Below are 21,329 nucleotides of genomic sequence, written 5' to 3'. Positions count from 1 at the left end.
GGTAGTGTAGAAAGTAATCTCACCCCTAAGGAGTTGCAGCTGGGTCAATTATCAAAGATTAGGAACAGGCCTGACTTTAACAGGCCACAGCTGTGAGCAATGAGAAGAAGAGTGCTGTAAAAGAGTGGGGTGGGTGGGTGAGAAGGGAACTGGAGTCAGTGGCTGCTTTGGGAAGAAGAAAGAGGCAGTGCTCTGAGGAGCTGCCCGTGAGAAACACCAAGGAGGTATGGAACTTTTGTGATAAGGAGACAACAGCATGGAACCCCTGCAAGAAGATGACCCCAGGCTACAGTGAGTAGGATGCACAGAGAGCTGGCTGGTCTGAGACTGGAAGATGCTCTGACCATGTCAGAGGAGTCTGGGAGCCTGAAGATTAAAGCAGCTATAGAATCCTCAAATGGTTTGGGTTGGAAGGGACCTTACAGATCATCTTGTTCCACCCTCCCTGCCATGGGTGGAGGAGGTGACTTAAAGTGACACATCCCAGACTGCTGGAGGGAAGGAACAGGATGGCTGTGGGACCTTCTGGGCAATTATGTACAGGATGGTCAGGGACACTGCCTGGGTGCCCCAGCAGTGATGGCAGTCTGTCCCTTTTTCTGTAATCAGAATGAGGGTCGGATGAGGATAAGATTGTGTTTTAATAAACATTTGTTAGCAAGTGCCTTCCCCTCCCCTGTAATATTGTTCATTCTCCTTGCAGGAACACGTGCATTGTTCAGCTTCTGTTCCTCCATGTGTCGTGCTCCATTACTCCATCTCACAGAGCAGGAGGAACACTGCCAAGGCTTTTTCTGGGAATTTGCTCTGGTCCTGCTACTTCCCTGGTGGTGCTCAACTGATGTGGTTTGTTTGCAGGGGGAATAAAATGCTCAGCTGTCAGCTCCTGAATGGCCTGTCAGAGACCAGGGCAAGGACCAGCCCCTCCTTCAGCTCTGTGTTACACAGCCATGGTAAGCTTTGGGCCGTGACTTTTGGGAGAGAAAAGTTGCTAAGCAATAAATGTGACCTTCTCACTGTGTTTTAAAAGATGTGAGGCTTGGCTTAAGGCATCCTTAGGATAAAGGTTCTTCCCCCGCAACCTTTCTCTGGTGCAAAAACAGGGTCTGCAAGTGGCTGTGATACCCTATGAAGAGGCAGCCCTGTCTGAGGTGTGATTGTACTCTCGTGGGGTGTGAAACAGTGTTTAAAAACGTGGATAATTGCAATGCACTGGTGAGCATGTTTTTTCAAACCCTTGCTTTCTTGCTGGAAACAAGATTATCCTTACCCAGACTGAGTGGCTGCAGGGAAGGTGGAGCTGCAGTGGTGCCTGGGCTGTGCCTTGGGTAACTTGAGGCTGAATTTTCTGATGACTCAGAAGGGATCCCAGCAGCCCCTCAGCTGTTTGCAGGTCTGGGGATCAGTGGTACTGTGCTTATGAACCAGCACTGCATTGAGCAGGGCTGGGACCAAAAGCCACCTCAGTCTCAAACTGCCTATAAAATGAAGCAGCTGAGGGTTCCCAAGTGTCAGGTTTGCACTCACAGGCAAGTTCCAGAGAAATAATAAGGTAGATGCTTATTATTTAATAAGAAGGTTCTTGCTGCTTGCTTCAGGTTCTTTCAGGCCATGGGAGGGAGCAGGGGAAATTTGAACCACCTGATGTACATTAGTAATGAGATATTAATGTTGTGCATGAACAGGGGCTTTATTACTCCAGGAGCTGGTGGTACTGAGTATCTTATACTTTCTGATTTATAATTCCTTCCTGATCTAGAGTCTTTGGTCAAACATCTTTGTGAACAAAGCCTGAGGGATGGGAAAGCCCCTTTTTTCATGGGACATGCCTGCAAACCTCTGCTGCCAGGTCACAGAGCTTCAGAGCATTTGGTAAGCAGTGGTCAGCAGTTTGTGTAGCTCCATAACCCACACCTGTGCCTCCAGAGCCTCTGTGCTCGCTCAAGAAGTGTTTCCCCTCAGCTCTGACTCTTCAGGTTGTTCTCTGAGCTGTGCTTAAACCCTCTGTCCCACATGGATTTCTTCTATCCAAGAGCTGGACAGGGCAGCTGCCCATGTTCTGTTGTAGCACCCTTCCTTCTTGCCTTTTTTCCCTGAGAAAAGAGGGTTAATGTGGGTTTGGCTCCTTTTTGCCCACCCCTAATCACTTTCCACCCTGATGGCTGATTGCAGCTCTGTATGTCAGAGACCTTCAAGATAACGAGCTCCTACCAGCTTGATATAAATAGATGGCCAGGGAGAAGACTTTATCTTTGCCCCTCTGTGCCAAAGGACTTCAATCCTTATCAGTGCAAGAGCATCTGTGCGTGAGAGAATGAGGAACAGAGATGTCATGAATGCCTCTGGGGAAAGCTGTTCTTGGAGACAGTCCCCTACTGCATCCTGCAGAATCCCACTGGGACGTGTAACTCCATGGGAAATGGAAGCATTGCTGGCCCTGCCAGGGGCTGAGCACTGTGTGAGGCTTTCTGTTGTTTGTTTTCCCTGCATCCTTTAATCAGAGACTAGGAGAAGTGATGTGTGTGGTGTTGCCAGCCCGACTTTGAGCAGGAAGCACAGGGAAAGGAGCCTGGTACTGGAGCAGAGGATTGCAGCCTGATTCCCAGGGGGGTGAGGCTGTTTTAGCCTCTGGCTGGTTGATGGGGCATCTTCCTCCTCCAGGAGCACTTGTTTTCCCGGGGGAATAGCCCCTGTTTCTAGGATGGTCCTCCAGCTCATCACCCAGCTCCCTTCCTGCCCTCTTTGCCTTTTGCAGAAAGCTGTTTAATCAAGGGTGTATCAAAATCCATCTGTCTACACTGGTGTCAACAACTTGGCTTCAGGGACATTTTAAATCATTTTCTAACTGAATTCTGTAATGGATTTTATTGCTGAGAGAATGGAAAGCAGGGCAGCAAAGGTGTTTTAATTACATCTGACTGTGGCATCTTGCAGGCTTGCCCTGTCAGTTGTTCTGGCATGGCACCATTTAGAGCCTGCTTCTGCCAGCATGGGCACATTAGCTGGAGGGGGGTTACTGATCACAGGGGAAATCATTGATATTTTACTACTGACATTATCTTGGAGCTGTGTCTTCTTTTTCTACCTTGCTTTTGTGGCATCAGCTTCTCCTGCTTTAGAGGATTCCAGTCCTGTATCATGTCATTTGGGGACAGTGAAAACCAGCCACTTGCCCTATTATTGTATGGGCATCACACTGGGGTGGAGCAGAAGTGCTTTGCCTGCTCTGAAGAGAAGCTGTGTTGCTGCAAGGGAGATGTCTCTCTGAACCCTTTCCCCAGCTCACAGCTTGGTTTCACAGCCTGTTGACATGCAAACAGCTCCCCTTTTTCTGGGTCAAGCAGGGGAAGATTGAGATGCTGTCTCCAGCAAGACTATTTGGGGGAAGAAGGAGGGAATGTGACAGGGCAAGGCTGAGGGTCTCACTAGGCTGAAACACCCTTGTCAGACCCATGGGGTGGGATCAGCAGGTGGAGCAAGTCCTGGACAGGCAGGCTGGTGGTAAATGCAGTAAAGCACATTTTTGGAAGTGCCTGTTCACCACACAAGAGGAGCTCCAGCTGGGTATGTGTGGGAATGCCAAGAACTCTTGTATCTGTACACGTTTAAGGTGTATTTTCACGGTCGCTCAGGGCTCGTGGTCTCTGCAGTGATGGCTGTGTGTTTTCTGGAGCATTCAGCAGGTAGCAGCTCCCAGTGGCCATACTTTGAGTTGCCATTTCAAACTGCTTAACAGGTTTGATTCTAATCTGGGGTCTGGAGGAATGAGCGTCCCAGGAGAAGGAGAGCAGAGCTGATGTCATTTTTCTACATGTCTGCTAATACTGCCTCCATTCTTTCTAAAGCTTTTGGCTATGATTTAACAGGTAGCCCAATCCTCAATATCCACAATTTTTCAATGTTGGAATGTGTCTGTGTTCCTGACAACACTCATCTGTGTCATTTCCTCCTCTTAATAGTTGTAAGCGAAGCTGCAGATGACAAGTGCTTTGTTTGTGACTCCTGGGTGCTCTGCACTTGCATCTCCCAACAGATGCAGGGCAAACTCTGCTCCTCCTGTCTGGCCTGGCTTGCAGTGATGGATTAAGTGGGTAAGAAATAGAGTGGTAATGAGATAACCACTGACATCAAGCATTAACATGGGAATAAATGAAGTTACCAGCCAGAACTAATGGCTTGAACTATCACTGGGTTGTAATTAATGAGTGTGGTGGCTGAGATTTACAAGGATATTATAGGATGCTCCTTGCATGCAGCTTTGGGTTTTATGGCTTGCTTGGAGAGAAACTGGTTAATGCCAGGAACTTAATGAATGGGCAGAAGCTGTTCTTTGTCAGTTGGAAGTGCCCCTCTTGTCGAAGAGGCCAGAATGGCACATGTGGAATATCTGCCTTTTCATTATCTCAGGGACTGCAGGAGGGTAGGATGTTGTGGCCTCTCAGTGTGAGGTATCTTGCGGCTCATTTCTTCTGTTTTATTAGGTCAGAGTAGGAGGAGTCATGGTGGAACCAGTGCCGCTGAAGAGAACCTATGGACAAGTTCACTTGTATGTAGAAGAGATTGCCATTAATGTGGATTCTCCACCCAGGACCCCTGAACTGAGCAATGACAACCTGCCCTGTTCTGCCCCATGTGGGTGGGACTTGTGGTTTCTTCTTCAGGTCTTCTTCTTCTTGCTGCTCTGATGTCCATGTGGTCCAACTGCCTGTACCTCATGCAGGAGTTTCCTGGAGCAGGAAATGAGGTGTCCATGCCCAGAGGGCTTTGCCTGGAGACCCAGCCCTCCCTGCTCCTGCAGCTTTCTGGGTGTGTGACCCTGCTTAAGGCTTCTCAGACATGTAAGAAACATTTCAGGGGTGGTTGCTAGGCTGTTGCAGGAAACACAGCAGAGCAGTCAAAATTCTTCATGGTAATTGGTGGGAATGCTCCAGCCACCTCACTGCTGCCTTCCTCATCTTTCCATGGCAACCCTCCCTCTACAGCAGCCCAGGTGCTTGTGCTTGGATAGAGTAGGAGTTTCTGAGTCCTCTGTCTTCCAAATCACCCCTTGGAGCATGGAGGGAACATCTGTACTTTTAAAGAATGGGCATCATGTGATACAACAAATAACTTCACTTGCTCTAACCATGTTCTTTTTTTATGCTGGCAGAGAGAGAAAACCTTGGAAAGATGCCTGAATCAGACCCTTGCATTTCTTTTGTGGAGAGCTCTGCTACCTGTTTTTTTAATGGGGAGAGAAAGGTGCAGAAAGACCTGAGTGTTTCTTTTCCTTCCCATGGTCTGAGCCACCACACCTCTCTGTGCTGGAGAGAGAAGTGGGACCACACTCAGCATCTGGTGAGCAAAGGGAAGGACAACCTTTCTTTCTCTGTCAGAGACAGCCTGGATGGGGCTGTGATGTCTCCTACAGGAAGCCAGGATGGTGGCTGGAGGGAACAGAGATGAGAGAGAGGTCAGGCACTGCCTTATCCTCATTTCTGCTCCCTGCTGTACACAAGGGACACAAGACACACAGGGAAACTGTTGGATGGTGCCCAGCTCTGCCAGCATGGGCAGAGTTGGGCATTGCAGAGCAGAGGCATCTTCCTGCTCCCCACTTCTCTGAAGCATTCTCCATGCATGTTCTAGTGCTGTTATCTTTTCCCAGTCTGTTTTACAGGCATTTTTAACGATTCCAAGGGAAAATGAGACTCAACTGGCTGCTGGCAAACCCAGCCCAAAGCTGCCCAGACTCAGGGAGGTTACTACTGTGTCTGGAGGCATTACTCATCCTTGGTGCATGCTCTGTAGTTCCCTTCCATGTTGAAAAGGAAGAGGAAGAAATTTCCATCAGGCTCAGAAAGTTCCTTTCCATGCTGAACAGGAGGAAGAAATTTCCACTTGCTGGGCCAGCACAAGCCAAGACCCAGAGTAAACAAAGAATGGGCAGTGTATTCAGGGATATATAAATCCTCCTCCCCCAGCCTTGGGGAGTTTATTGCCCTCCAGTGTGGCTGTCATTCCCGAGCAGCCCAGGCAGGCTGTTAAATGACAAGGGAAAATTACCCAGTCTGTTCTCCAGAAGGCAAGTGAGTAGGAATTTTCCTCCAACTGGTTCAGGACAAAGTTAATGTAGGGAAAGCCATTAAAATTAATGCTGGTAAACAAGAATAAAAACCAGCAGGGTTGTAACGAAATTTGGACCAGATTGGGTTTCCCAGCTGTCATGCTGCACACTGTCTTAAAGGCAGGGGGCAGAGGGAAGGGGGTAAGCTGAGCTCAGGAAAGTCTTGCTGGAGAGGGCTGTAGGGTTGGGGCTGGGGCATCTGGGCTCATTTGGCACCAACTTTATGGTCCAGCCCTCTAATTCCCTCAGGCTGGCTGTCTTTTCCTGGGAAGCAGTGATGCTGCTTTCTCCAACAGTCACTACATATTTTATATATTCTTGTTATTCATCTGCTCTTCTCCAGAGGCTGCCCTCCCCATCCAAGCCCTGCTGCGGGGCTCTGGCAATGTGAACACATCCTTGCTGGCTGCAGGTGTTTTGTGTGAGCTGGTTTGGGAGCAGATCTTGGGCTATTGGGGCAGCGACTTGCTCCAAAAAAGTTATCCTAAGTTCAGATAGGAAAGGTGTAAAGAGACACAGCTGTGTGTTACTGCTCTCTTCTAGGTAAACTGCTTTTTCCAACCCCACAGCATGCTAACGTGAGCCAGGCAACTTCTCCAGAATGTTTGGTACTGGATATTCAGCTGACTTGACACACTTTGGAGTAAGTCAAATATAATACAACCAATCCAAAATTTCTAGCCCCAGACTAGAAGTAATGCCCCATATTTTCAGGTGACCGGTAGTGGTGAGAAGGGAGAGGTACAAAAGCAGTCAGCCACTTTGTTGCAGTGTCTGATGGAGCTGAATTGTATGTTTGGAAAAAATAAGGCAAGAATCTGAGCACCTTCAGCACAGACGCCAACATCCATAGAAAACTTTCTGCTCTACAAGTCAGTGAAAACAGCAGAAATATCCTTTAATTCCTCAAAAAATATCATATCCCTTGTATATCTTCCTAATGAGGCTGTGTTTGCTCAGAGCTCAATGGTTTTGATGGTCAGGTTCTGCCGGTTGGGTGGGTTCTGGAATGTCCATGCAGCAGCTCACAGAGCCAAGTGGAGCTGCTGAGATAAGGAGCTGTGATGCCTCCAGCCCAGGGCAGGGAACTAGAGATGGATGTCTGAAATGATCCTCTGTGAAGAGAAGGAGGAGAGTCTGGACAGGACTTGCTGGAACAGAAAGCAGCGTGGAGAGAGGCCCAACACACGAACCTTCTTTTGGAGCCCTGTGGGAACCCACAGGCTGCCTCTGTGGGGAGGCATCAGCCCCTTCTTAGCAGTCAAGCTGCTGTCAGGTTGGTATCTCAGAGGTGGAGAGATTTTCTTTTGTTTTTCATGAGATATCACCAAAGAATAGGAGTGACAGAATTATTTTTGTGGCAGTAACTGTGCGAACCATTTTTTTCTTTATTTGGATTATTTGAAAGCTAAAACTGTTCATGGGTTTTAAAATGCATGTCCCCTCCAGGTTGCTTTACTTTGTTTTGTTTCTTATTCCCTCTCCCTTATTCCTCAGAGGGAACCATCCAAACCCACACAGTGTGTTATTTCTTTGAGAAATGCAATCGTTTTGCAGTCAAACCTAGGCTGGAAATGCTGCTAGTGATTCATTTGTCTGAGAAATTTAAAAAGGCTTGGATGGAACAGAAACCAGGCTGGTTCAGGGAGAGTTTTCTTGTGTATGAAGACCTGCTTCAGCGGGGGAGTTATTTTTTATTGGAAAAAGAAGTTTTTATAGGCTTTGTTTGGGAGATTTGGGCTCCAGCCATTCTTCTGTGGCAGCTTTTTGTATGGTACCAAGATCTGGAGCCTGCCTACCCCAGTTCCTGCTTCCCACACCTGCTGCATTGCAGAGCTCCATGATTCCAGTGCCAGTTCCATGATTCCTTTGTTCTCTAGGTCACTGCTTCTGCAGGGTGGGGTGGATGTGATGCCATTTTTTGCCTTGACTTTATTTTGTCTCACAAGTCTTTCCCAAACACAAGTATCATAAGGATGCACTGCTTTGTCTTGAGGGCAGCAGGTGTCTCCTGCTATCACATGCTGTGAGGGGTCCAGGCCCTACATTCATCTTTAGGATCTGCTTAAGCTCCTCCTCACCAAGAACCTCCTTCTGAAGTTTGCAGCATCCAGCGAGGTTCAGACGAGGCAGGAAGGCAGATTCATGGCTGGGAACCACCACAAGTCCCCTGCAGAACACCTCTGTGGCCTCCAGTTTCCCCACGTATAAGCCAGGCATTTTTAAATGGTGTGCTCTTTGAGACATGGCTTTCTGTCCCCTCAGACAGCAGGGACCTGTGGAAAAACCTCCAGGCAGTGGCTGAAATCAGATGAGCTGATCTTGGGTTTCTGTGGTTGAGATGACTCCTGAGGTATTAGAAAGTCTTTTTCTCCCAGCCCTGCGACTGAAGAAGTTGAGATTCCTCAGTTCTGCTTTTCAAGGTTGTTTATTTTCTCTTATCTGTTCCATTCTTTCTCTGACCTGCTGAGGTCTGTCCAGCAGGTTGGTTTGTGGCACAGTCCCTGCCCTTGGGGTGGTGTTAGCTTTTTATACTAAGAACTATGTGTACTTTATTTACAATAATTTTCCAATACCTATCACCTATGTTAGACAGTCTGTCTCTATTCTAAACCAATCAAACAGTGTCACCATCACAGCAGAAGATGGAGGACAAGAAGAAGGAGAAGAAGGACAGGACATGCCCAGATTCCTCCATCTTGCCTCTTGAACCCCCATGCTAAATCCCCAAAATTCTACTTTTTCACCCTGTGACAAATTACCTATTGTTCTACTCAAACTCTTGTGGCCTGTAAATCTTCACACAAAGTTGGTAATTGTTTTTTCCATGGGCTAAAATCAAAGGCACAGGTGTTTTTGACTCTGTACCAAGGTCCCTGAGCCCCCTGCCAGGGTCTTGAATCACCCAGGGCAGCCAGAGGAATGTCCTGGGTTCCAGAAAGCCGATCTGTCCCATGCCAAGAGTAATCCCAGTTTTGAGGGGCTGTTCTTAAGATCTCCATGGATGTCCCAGAGTTAGCTTGATTGGAGGCAAGGAGTACCATGGAAACAGGACTGGGTGAGAGGCTTGGCAGGGGTCAGGAATGGTGGCAAGTGCCAGTCTGCCTGGAAATAGAGCAGGAAGCAGGCTGGATGGAGGAGACCACCACTCCTATAATGACTGCTGAGAGAGCTGCCACCTCTGCTGCCTAGAGCTGGCCAGACCCATGGTGTGGCTGCTCATCCCCAGTCCCCTGTGCCTCCTCCCATGCTGCTGTTCCTATAAATAGCCCGGTGGGAAGCGGAGCATGGAGCCACCACAGATGGCCCCCAGTTCCACGTGCAGTGGTGTGTGAGATCCCAGAGAGGAGCTGTCAATACTTTGCCTCGAGCCAGCCATGAAACCTCATTAGAAATGGTGTCCTCTCCCTTCACCCCCCCTCACCCCCTGGCTTCCCACTCCGCCTTGCCTGCGTTCAGGCACCCTTATTAAACATGCACTCCCAAGCAAGGAGCGCTGACTTTCCCTTAATTGAGGCATAATAATTAGAGCATTAACACATTAGGAGGGTGAGACAGCATGTTTAGCTTTTGTGATTAATTATCTGAGGATTGTAATAAGTTGTTAAGACATTAATTACTCTGGCATGTTTATTGCTCTTTATTGCAGAGCAGACACTTGGTAGCAGCAAGTGCTGGCTCGTCTGGAAATAAGAGTGAGAAGTGGTCTGGTGAGAGCAGACCACCTACTCATCCTCCAAACTGTGAGCTGCTGCTGGCAACAAGGTGGGGAAATCCCCCTGGCTGTGCCTGGTAACCAAACAGGTTTATTTCCCACAGATGGATGTAGAAATGGTACTGGAGTCCCTTAGGACAGTCCAGGACCTGGAAAGTCCTTTCTGATCTTTTCATCTGGATTTTTCTCCTCTTTCAAACAAAGTGTTTCCTTCCTGGTGCTTTGAGCTCCCCCTGATTTGGATCATTGTGTTGCCAAGTTTGGTTAGCATGGCTCAGTCTCTGTCTGGATCTTACCAGGAAGATTGTCTGTATTAAAGACAGGCTGAAGTTTGGAGCATCAGCAGAGGCCTGAACCAAGACTCCACTGGCCTCCCTCACCCTGCCATTGGATGAGTTTTCCTTTGGAGCTTGGGGCAAGAGGTTAGGGGAGGTGTTGGAGAGGTTTGCACTGCTGTAGCCTCCTGTTTGCACAGCAAGCTCCTCTGTGTACCCTGGACAGCTCCAGGTGGGTCAGTCATGCTGGGGCTGATGGTGGAGTTCAGGCCTGGAGGATGAGTGGTTCTTGTGTGTCCCTGAAACTCTGAGAAAGAGAAAACACAACATCATAAAAACACGTGTCATCAAACCAGCAGGGTGATGTGGTGGACCTGTTCCCAGTCTTCTGCTCTTCCCATGAAATACTCATGCTGATGGACCCTCCCTGCCCAACTTCTCCTTGCAGTTATCTGGCTGGGAGGAACACAGGAGATGTGATGGCAGCACCAGCACTTGCCACAGATAAAGAAATTTGGGAGTATTACAAAAAACAAGAGGGTGGGGAAGCCATAGGAACAGTGTGTTGATATCCATTTCCTTTGGGACCCCTGGAACCCAATGTTTCCTGTCTCTAGGCTGTTCTGTATCCTTATTGCAACACAGGGGGATCCTCTGTTGCCTCTTTTTAGAGTTAAAACACAAAATGATCCTGACAGGTCTTTGTCCTTCCAGGACTGTCCCAGTGGTCACTTTCCCTGTGGCTTCCACCAGCTCAAGCCAGTGTCACTGTCACTCAGTTGTGTGAATGGCTGTGGAGGAAAATTCCCTTCCCTGTGCATAATCTGGGACCTGTCCTGTGTCAGCTGAATGTGATTTGCTGCCTTCAGCCCCTCAGAGCCTGGTCTGGGACTGGCATTCACTGTCAGGGCCCTGCTCTCTGCATTCAGAGTGTGGGACGTGCCAGCCTGGCGCTCCCTGCTCCGCCCTGGGGACAAGGCAGGTCATGACTTATGCATTTTATCATTACAAAGAGAATTTCCTCTAGATGTGTGCAGTAAGGCAGCGGGGCTGACCTGTGATCCTGGCACTGAGCAGCGTTAATGATTCCCCTTTGCAGGTAATAAGCAGCAAATGTAGATATTTTGGGGAGATCTGAATATTTTTTTTCTCTTTTTAAGACTGCTGTCTTCCTAGGCCAGACTTAATTAGCAGACCTCATTATTTCCTGAAATGTAACTCGACTTCTATTGAATGAGAATTGTTCAGTGGATGGGAAGCAGCAGAGCAGTGCTGCAATATTCATATTGTTTTAATTGCAACATTAACATTTCATGCCGCTCTTGGCACACTTTCAGGTGCGGCCCTTCAGCTCAGTGCCACACTGTGAAAGGTTGGATCAGAACAATTAGGATAGAGTGACTGGATTTCTGGATTTTCTTTTTTTTTCCCCCTTCTATTTTAATGAACATAAGCTTGAATTCAGTCCCCATCCCTTCTTCTGTTGGGCAGAACAGGGAGTCACCACCCCTGGAGTGTAAATCCCTTTTTTTTTTAGTAAAGGATGTGCTGTAGCACATGTTTAAATTGTCTTTTTGTGGAGCTGCAGCCCCACAAGTACAGGTGCTATGTGATCCACCAGGCTGAAGGCGCCTCCTGGGACTTGACCTTTACCAGGTGACTCAGAGAAGTCCCAAAACGTGTCTGGCCAGCTGGGATAGTGTCACAAATGAGCTGGAGGGGAAAAAGGTTATTTCTCACTTCTCAGTTTCTGCCAGGGCTCTGGAATGCCTGAGGCTGGAAATGACACTCGAACAGATACTGACTGGGTTAGCAGTGCAGATCCTAAATGAGCACAGGGATCACCCTGCTCCATCCCCAAATTGCATACAGGGCTGTGCTTTATGACAGGGGGGTCAGACAGCTCTGACATGCTGGGCTCAGGCTGAGCAAGGCTGTATCACACTGGGGATGTGGGAACATTAATTGATCTAAGGGAGAACCAGGAGGCTGCTGTATCCCCTTCAGAAGGAAGAAGAAATGTCTCTGAGGCTCACTCTTTGCTCCTGAGGGAAGGACACCCATGCTGTTCCCTGCCTGCCCCGTGCTGGCTCTGGCAGGTCCGTGCTGGGGCTGGTGGGCAGCAAGGACCTGAGTGTGGAGGAATGGGCTCCCTCTCAAGTGCCACCCATCAGTCAAGAGCTAAAGAGCAGCTTGATGTGTAAGTGATCCTGCTGAGAGCTCAGCAGGCACTGCTTGACTCTGGGCTGCCTTCCTGGCATCTCCTGGCAGCAGTCTGTGGGTGGAGCATCTTCCTGGAAGGTGAAATCTCTGTCCAAGCAGTGGAGAGGCAATGGGAGAGCTGTGGGGGTGAGGGAGCTGCTCGGCCCATCAGTTCTCCCCCTTGGAGCTGGGTATGACACTTCCAATTTAGGCAGCAGCTGAACTCATCCAGAGGTCTGGGGTGGTAATTAAGGATGGTAATTAAGGCTGGAAATGCAGAAGGAGAAGGGAAGGGCACACATTCCATCTCCATGGGCTTTCCAAAGGCTCACATGCCATCTTAGCTGGCTGGATCTCCTATCAGCCAAACAGGCCTGGCACCTCTCCTGTTGGCACAATGTGCCGTGGGATCCATGAAAGCTCATCCCCTCTGGATGTACTGTTTGGGTTTGGAGTCTCTGCTGTCCAGTAAGTTATTTGTGCTGAATGGAGCATCTCCCTTCCCTGGGATATCTACAGCATCTCTCCCACACAAATTGTCTGATGTCTAATAAGGGATGATACACTTCAGTTTGGGTGGTGCTAATAATGTCTCTCCTCTGTTTGGTAGTCTGTTCCCATGAAATTTATAGACTCTGCCTCCAAGACCTCCGTTGCTCTGTCACATCAGCTTGAAATCTGTTTGCAGTGTCAGGAGTTGCTGGGGAGTGGGCAGAGGACAGACGGATGCAGCAGGATCGCATATGCCTTGTGCTCCTCGGGAAACCGGGCTGGGAATGCGCAGATCCGGGCACGGGGGCAGCTGTGGCTCGGATCGTGGGGCCGGTGCTCGGCAAAGCAATCGCGCGGTGTGGGAGGAAGGTGATGAGCACGGAGCACGTTCCCGGCGTGGCCCCGAAGGGAAACAGCCCCCGCAGAGGATGAACGAGGATGAACGAGCCAGCCCGGAGCTCCTGGCTGCTGTGAGGAATTGCCTGGCTAAAGGATAATGAATGCCACAGCAGGAGACAGAGCGTTTCTCTGAGGCCATTCATCCCCTTTATCACCCTGCTAACAAGCCCCAGAGCGGCTTTAGAGAGGCTTCTCTGGAGCAGCAGCATCCCTCAGCCCTGCTGCTGGCTGGGTGCTGCTGGTACAGGGGGTACTGCATGGGGCAGGAGGCCTCAGCAGGAAAACCACGGAGCACCTCTCAAATTACACCTCCACGTTTGGATCTCTGCTCTGGGGACTGTGCCTTGGCTTTGGTTGGGCTGGCATGGACACCATGCTCTCCTTCAGGCCCTGTGTGGTGCCAACTGGGAGATCCAGATGTAAAAGCCAAGCATCCATCTTTTTTAAAGTACTTCTGGGCAGCACCCTTAGGAGGATTGCTCCATCCTAACTCCCAGCTTGCCTAAGATTTAATATCTGTAAGATTTATACAAGACCCAAGAGGAGTTTGGGGCTGCCAGCACGTAGGGGTGAGTTGGTTCTGCTTCACTTGCAGCACAGCTGAGGCTGTGTGTGAGCCTGGTGAGAGGAGGAAAGGGCAGGAGTGATGTGCTCTTCATGAGAGCTAATAAAAGCTAATCCATCCCTTTGCTCCAAGACAGTGGGAAGCATTAGTGGCTGGCTGAGTGCCTCCTCCACTGCTGGGTGCCTCTGCCTTCCTGCTGGCTGGGAGCAAAGCGTGTCCTCCGTGCTGGGGAAGGATCTCTGGCAGAGCTGGGCTGCCTGCAGCTGCTCTCTGTAGCTGCCATGCCTCCTGGGAAGGAAAAACTGCCCGAGAGCCCAGACAGGTGAGGCTGGGAATGAGGATGGACATCCCTTGGGCAATCTCTCATGGCAGGCCTCAGCTCCAAGCAAGTGCCTTGCCTCTGCTCCAGGGCTTGGGCCACGGCTTGTGGGAGCAGAGGAGAGCATCACCTCTGGTTTTTGAGGAACGTTTGAAGGAGCTGGGGTTGTTTAGCCTGGAGAAGAGGAGGCTCAGAGGTGACCTTATTGCTCTCTACAACTCCCTGAAGGGAGGCTGGAGACAGCTGGGGTTGGTCTCTTCCACTGGGCAGCACTGACAGAACCAGAGGACACAGTCTCCAGCTACATCAGGGAAGGTGTAGGTTGGATATCAGGAAAAAGTTTTTCACAGAAAGAATAATAAAGTAGTGGATTGTTCTTCCCAGGGAGGTGGTAGAATCACCGTCTCTGGATGTGTTTAATAAAAGACTGGACATGGCACTTGGTGCTGAGAGGAATTGCAGATTTGTCTTTACAAACAAGCTGTGGGTCTGCTGGGAGATAAAACCAGCACTGGGAGATAAAAGAAACAATGGGAAAGATTCCACTGATTGATGAATGGAAAAATATAATTGCTTTTACAAATAAACTGTAGGTTTGCTGATAAAATGAAATTAGACATTGAGACATGAAAGAAACAATGGGGAAGAAAACCCCCTAAATTCCATAAGTATTAAAAATGAAAAGGGAGGGTTATACATTAGAGGGAAATCTCTGGTATCAGGCATTCTGGGAAGTCTGTACCTCTCAAGTACCTCAGCCAGTGGGGCAAGAGAGAAGGGAAATGCAGCTGGGAAATTGGGATAAAAAGGAGGCTGCATCCTCCAAAACTTGGAGAGATCCCAGGGGAATGCCCCATGGCCTCTCCCTTTACTCCAATAAAGCCAGAAAGGACTCCTCTGTCTCCTTTTTGGACATAAACCTCTGGTGTTTGTGGGTTAATTTTCTTAACAGCGCTATAGTCTAGTTGAGGTGTGAGGGCATAGGTTGGACTCGATGATCTTAGAGGTCTCTTCCAACCTCATTATCCTGTGTGATTCTGTGTGACTGGTGTATATGAGATCCTCAGAAAGGCTGGAGCCAGCCAAGCCCAAATTGATGCCCAAATAGGTTGGAACACCTTCACCAAACAGCCTGTGTGCTCACCTGTGCACTGTGTGTGCAGGTACGAGCTGTGCCACCCTGCCAAGAGTGATTTGTGTCTGGGGCACAGTGGGTGATCAACTAGAAATAATTGCCTGTAATTGGAAGGTTTTACTTTGTCATCCTGTGTGTTTTCTTAATTTCTCCTTCTTCTCCTCCTCCAGGTTTAGCTGTTGGGGAATGTATTCTGTGTGGTCTGTGGGTAAACACCCCACAAACAGTGCTGTTGAGAGAAGGGAAAGCAAACAGGGGATAACGTGCTGGTTTTGGGTGTCCTCAACAAATGCTGGTAGTGGTTTTATAGGGGCAAAAAAAAAAAAAAAGAGAGGAGAAAAGCTGCAAAGCTTTGCAGATAGAGGGAGCAGAGTGCCATGAGAGATAATTGGGTGGTTCCAGTGAGGGGAGAAACAGCAGGAGAGCAGCAGGTGGTGGGGATGGCCTGGAATGTGTTTGCAGAGCTGTGGAGCAGAGGAGGAAGTGTATCATGGAGCCAGGTGTCTCCTTGAGTGTGAGCAGCAAGAGGATTGTAATCCTGAGTTTTTTCTCTCAGGTTTTTTTTTTTTTTTATCAGGAGGGTCTCCAAGCATTTTAAAAGGAAGCTAAGATCACAGATTGAAAAAATTCCCATATTGGGGCTTCAGTGACTAAGTTTGGAGCCAGCCAGAGGAACCTGTGAGTGTTAAGCCTTTGTCACAAGCTTTCCTCCCAAAAATTCTGCCCTCTAGACCTTGGCCTCTCTCCCAGACCCCTGCGCTGACCAGAGTGATGATGGGGAGCTCACTGGAGGCCAGTCATGTCCCACGGGGTGGCACAGGACATGCTGCCTCCTGAGGCCACTGCTGTCAGCTGGATTGCCTCTGGAAGGGAGGAGGTTGGCAAACCAAGTGGCCTTTCAAAGCAGGCTGCAATTTAAAGGGGTGCCAGGCCATGTGAGGCCCCCTGACCTCTCAGTGTTTTGGGAGGAGTTCACTTTCAGCCCAGAAACATCTGGTGCTTTTTCTTCCTCTGCCAGCACCATTAAATGTCGAGTTGAAGGGAAACACAATTCATCACCTTCCTCGTGGGCTGCCATTCAGCCAAGAGTAACAGAGATTAGCCTTCAATCACACGAGGGCTGGAGCTGAAGGAAACCTTCCCGAGGACACGCTGGAGAAACATTTTCATTAGCAGAGGAGAACATGATGGAGATGAAGTGGCCCTTCACCTCGGCTGCCAGACCTCTGGCCTGCCTGCTGTTAACAGGGAGTGCTGGCTGAGGGGCTGGGGCCAGCTGCAGGGCTCTGAGTGCTGTCTGCATCCAGATGTGAGCAACAGCTGTGACACAGCAAAGCACTGCTTTTATAGGCTGCTGAGGGGGTGGTCTTGGTTTTCCTCCTGCCTATGAGCTCTCACTGCTAGGAATAAACTGTCTCTCCTGGCTGAAAGGAGAAAACATGTGCTAGGGCACACACCTGAGTGGGTATGGGCCAGAGAAACAATGTCCTTGGGTGATAGTGTCCATGGGGCCAGGAGGTATCACAGCCTCTGCCTCCTGCAATACATTTTGCAAATTTAACAGGTCTGCCTTGGCAGTAGTAGAGGCTTTCTCTGCTCCATGGCAAGCTGCTCCACAGCTCTTTGCTCTTACTCTGCATCTCCCCAAGGCAGTTGAGGTGCCCAGGATTCACTTCTGCTGTTGATGTTGAGGAAACACCCCCTGGACCCCAGCTGGGTGCCTGGCACAGGGCTGTCTGTCCCAGTTAATGGGAATTATCCAGCAGGATCCCTGCAGCCCTGGCTGCCGTCCCCCACCACCTCACCTCCCCAGGGCTGGCATGCTCCTGACAAAGGCAGGCTCCATCTCTTTCACTCACAGCTGAAGGATGCCTTGCCTGCTCCTATCTTGCAGGTTGCAGGGAAATCATTTTAATTTGTGTGGCACATTCCTTTGGGCGTAAGTTGGGGGAAGGAAAGAAAAAATCCAAAAGAAACTCTGGCCATTCTGGGTATTTTTAGTTGTTTGCAAAGGACCATTAATATCTCTTTCTTTCTCTCTCTCTCTCTCTTTTTTTTTTTTTTTATTCCCTGCTGTCTGTTCTCTCTCAGGGGCTGCCTGTTGTGCTGCATTGACATCACATCTCTGTGGTGAAGGTAAGCTGGTTCTCAGTGCTCCCTGAGACACAGACTCAGTGGGAGCCCCATCTCTCACTCTCCCTGGGTGCCCACCACATGCCCAGCCCTCTGAGAAGGAGCTCCCTGGCTGGGAGGGTGAAGGCTCCCAGATATTTATGCCTTTTGGGATGGGTTTTATCAGGAATGGGATTTGAGCTCCCTGAGAGAGAGGTGACACAGGCTGGCAGCTGGGGAATTGGTTTGGAACATCAGAACAAATGGCTGCTGTAATTCTGGAGCATTCTCTTGTTAAGTTACCTCTCATGTCACCCTCCTCCATTTCAGAACTGAGAGGAAAACATGGCTCGTGAGCATTTTTCCCCCTATGATGCCTTCACCTTGCTTGTATTCCCTTTTCTCCCACGATCTCAGCTGGCTGGGTCTCACTGCCAGCCTATTGAAAGGAAAGGCACGTGCTGGCTTATGGAGGGAGAGAGACCTGAGACAGGATAAATCTGTATGCAATGAGAATGGGGGGAAGCAAGTCAGCTGCTCTGACACTTTTATTATGGAGCCAGGCTGCTTGGGGATGAATCTTTCTTGAAACGTGTTGCTGGATGACATTTCTACCAGGTCTCAGCAGTAACCTTCACCAAGCCTTGCTGCCCAGCTCTGTGCTTGCCTTTTCCTGGGACAAAAAGAACGAATATCAGGTGGAAATGCCACAGGCAGCAGGGATCAGTGGGGCTCGATGCACCTCCAATGAGTCTGAAAGCACCTGGAGCTCTTCAGGCTTTGGTGACTCCAGCTTAAGGCTGCATGTGTTGTTTTGCAAAGGACTTGTGGGCTCCTACACCAGTTTCTCATTTCAGAAACAAAGAGGATTCAGCAGAGACCAAAATGAAATCCTCCTCAGAGTTGTCCAGAAGGATGGATAAGTGCAAGAAAATATGATTCCATGGCTCTGGAAAAGGAGTATGCCCTTGTTTAGTAACCTGGTAATGAGGTGCTGGCTGTGCTCCGTGCAGAGGCTGGAAGCCACAGGAGATTTGGGGTTACAGGGAGGGCTGGGCAGGGTTTGCTGCCCTCTCAGCTCCTTTCCTGTATCACTGTCAGTTTAAATTTCACATCAAGAGCGTGATGTTATGGCTGGCGGTGACAACAGCAGAATGTCACTGGCAGAGGTGAAATCTTTCCCTCCATGAGGGTAATTCTCCCTTCCCTTTCCCCTTCCCCTTGGCTTGTGTTGGGCCCTGCTGGCTCCTGGTGCTTTGCAGGGCAGGCCCTCATGCTGCTCTGGGGACAGCATTTGCTGTGCTGAGCAGCATTTCCTGCTCTCTGGGTCAGTGGCTCCCTGTCTCTGATGCCTCTTGGCTGCACAGTGACCTGGGACAGAGGGAAACCCCCTCATCACTGCCTGAAACAACCTGGGGCCATTGGATCACTGTTTGCCATCGTGGCAGCACTGCACAGAGTGGTCCTCTGCCATGCTGGCAGGCTTGTACCACTGGAGGTCTGCCAGGGATGTCCCTTCAGAGCCCCCCTGTGCTCCTTAGGACCAGGCTTAAGCCAGGTCTGGGTCTGAGGGGCAGCCTTACATGTTAATGATTCATGTTCTCTGCAGGCTGCCTGTCACCTCCTCTGAGCAGGGGCTGATCTTGTGCAAAGGTGCCTGTGCCCCCCTGCTCCAGCAGCCCCTCTGCCAGCATCTGTCCCCAAGGGCCAGTTCAGCAAAGCCTTGGACCCTTGGGGACAGATGCTGGCAGAGAGGCTGCTGGAGCAGGGGGGCACAGGCCCCCCTGGACCCTTGTTCTGGGTCCAGTTTTCATGTTCCAGCTGGTTATGGAGAAAAGGATGAAGGTTCCTGCTGCCACCAGGCCACAGTAGAAAACAGAGGAAGGGGACTGGCCTCTTAGTGTGCTTAAAGATCCAAAAGTTTAATCTGACTCTGCTTCTCTCTCAGCCCTGATCCTGTTGTATCTTTTCCATCTGACACCTGAGCCTTTTTTTGTTTTGCAATTTTTTTCTTGTTCCCTTTTCCCCCTCACTTTATGAAAAATGGCTTTCCCATCTGCATCTGTCAGGAGTCTGCCTGAGCTGGGTGCACGGCTCAGTGAATATACAAATGTGTGGTTGGGTCATGGCCCCCCTGACAGGCCAGAGATGAATTCCAAACAGGAAGAGCAGGGAGAAGAGCTTCTGCTGCCTCTCATGGTTGTTTTTGTTATCCCAAGGAGGTGTGAGAATCGCCTTTGGGAGCAGTGCTTCCTTCTGCTCCTGCTCTGCCTTACCAAGGATCAGTTCTCTCTCATCCATCATCAGATGAGTCCTCCTCGCTCCTATCTCAGCTGCTGATGGGAATGCTGGGGAAAGGGAAAACTTTTTAATCCTGCTTTTTACTGCTATTCTTTTCCCTCTGCCTTTTGCATCCCACCTGCATTTGGCAGGCTGGGGCTTGAGGACACTTGCTGGTCCAAGTACTTTTAAAGACAGTTAAGGATGAGGTAGAGGGAAGGGCATTGTTTCGTAGAATCATAGAATATATGTGCCCTGTGTAGGAATCCACAAGGATCATTGAGTCTAACTCCTGTCCCTGCACAGGACACCCCAACAATCCCACCATGTGTCTGAGAGCATTGTCCAAACACTCCTTGAGCTCTGGCAGCCTTGTGGCTATGACCACTGCCCTGGGGAGCCTGTTCCAGTGCCCAATCATCCTCTGAGTGAAGTTCATTTTCCTAATACCCACCCTAAACCTCCCCTGACACAGCTTCTTGCTGTTCCTTTGGGTCCTTTGCTGGTCACCGCTTTGACCTAAGCCCCTTAAAGGGCTTGAAGTGCAGCTTTGGAATTTTTCAGCAGTGGTGCACGAGTCCACACGAGATGCCCTGAAATCACCCAGATGCTCCTGCACATTTCAGCCTCTCTGTGTCCCCTTTCCCTGCTGCAGGTGAGCAGTGCTGTGGGGCTCTGCAAGGAGGAGTTCTTGTATGTATGCTGTGTAACTCCAGGGTCTCTCAGGTGCCCAGAGGGAGCTGAGAGCCTGCCCTGACACCCAGGGGTTTCCTGAGCTGCTCCTGCCTCTTGGCTTTGTGCAGGCTGGTATAGGAGCTGCGTCCCTCAGCCCCACGTCCAGAGAAGCCAGGTGGGCTCAGGGGAGCAGGCAGGCAGAAAATGACGTGAGTCTGTCTATCCACGCTCTTGCCACAGCTACCTGGTCAAGGAGGGGAGGTTCCTGGGAGGGCAGACCCCCACTTTGGCAGGAAGAGAGAGCAGACAGCTTGAGCTGAGCTCATTTTTTTCACCAAGCAGATGGATGTTCAGTGGGGCCCCACGAAACCCCTCTCGCTCCAGGCTGCAAGCCCACCGAACCAAAGCGTTGTGCTGACATGGAGAAAAACATCACTCCATTGATGCTCAGCCCGAATTGCTGCTTCCATTGGAGTCAGGACTCAGCAGCAGCCTCCTCCTGCCACCAGCTCCCAGGAGGAGCCAGCTGCACACCTGCATTCAGGCGAGCAGGAGGAGCTGTGCAGCCACGAGGAAGGCACCGATGGCGGATTCCTGCAGCATTCCCACCCCGCGGGGCTCTTGGCCAGCGAGCTTTGAAAGCTCTCAGTGCTCCTGCAGGTGAGAGCCAATTTGTGCGCTCTCCTGCCCAGGTGCCATCTGTTCGTGGGATTGCCCAAGCAGTGGATGAGCACGGCGGGGATGGCGAAGGGAAAAGGGCTGCTGGGCTGGGAGGGATGAGTTTTTTAAACTTTCCTTGGGTATCTTCAGCACTTGTGGCTGCCGTCGTTGCTTCTCGTGTGCGCCGCGGTGGGGAAATCACAGGCTGTCATTTGGTGTTCCTGGAGCGTGATGGGGCGCTGAGGCACCGCTAATAGCAAACCATCATTTTCATGCTAATTTCCTCCCATTAGCTCAGGCTGGGGGAGGCTCAGCCTGGGTGGAGGGAAGCCATTAACAGATGGAGAAAGGGGGGATGTGTGGGGATTTTTTCTGCACCCCCAGAAGGGACTTC

General features: G+C 50.1%; 1 long non-coding RNA gene across 1 annotated transcript; it reads left to right on the top strand.

Annotated features, from left to right (window-relative positions):
• Positions 1-855: 855 nt before the first annotated feature.
• On the top strand, positions 856-20,785 carry LOC136560201 (uncharacterized). Its single transcript, XR_010784094.1, has 3 exons — positions 856-953; positions 17,300-17,344; positions 20,618-20,785. It is a non-coding gene; the product is annotated as an uncharacterized lncRNA (long non-coding RNA).
• Positions 20,786-21,329: the final 544 nt, after the last annotated feature.

This window comes from Molothrus aeneus, chromosome 9, assembly GCF_037042795.1.
Source record: "Molothrus aeneus isolate 106 chromosome 9, BPBGC_Maene_1.0, whole genome shotgun sequence".
NCBI classification, from domain to species: Eukaryota; Metazoa; Chordata; class Aves; order Passeriformes; family Icteridae; genus Molothrus; species Molothrus aeneus.
Note: the sequence above shows the minus strand (reverse complement) of the source record. Positions and strands in the feature narration are given on the sequence as shown.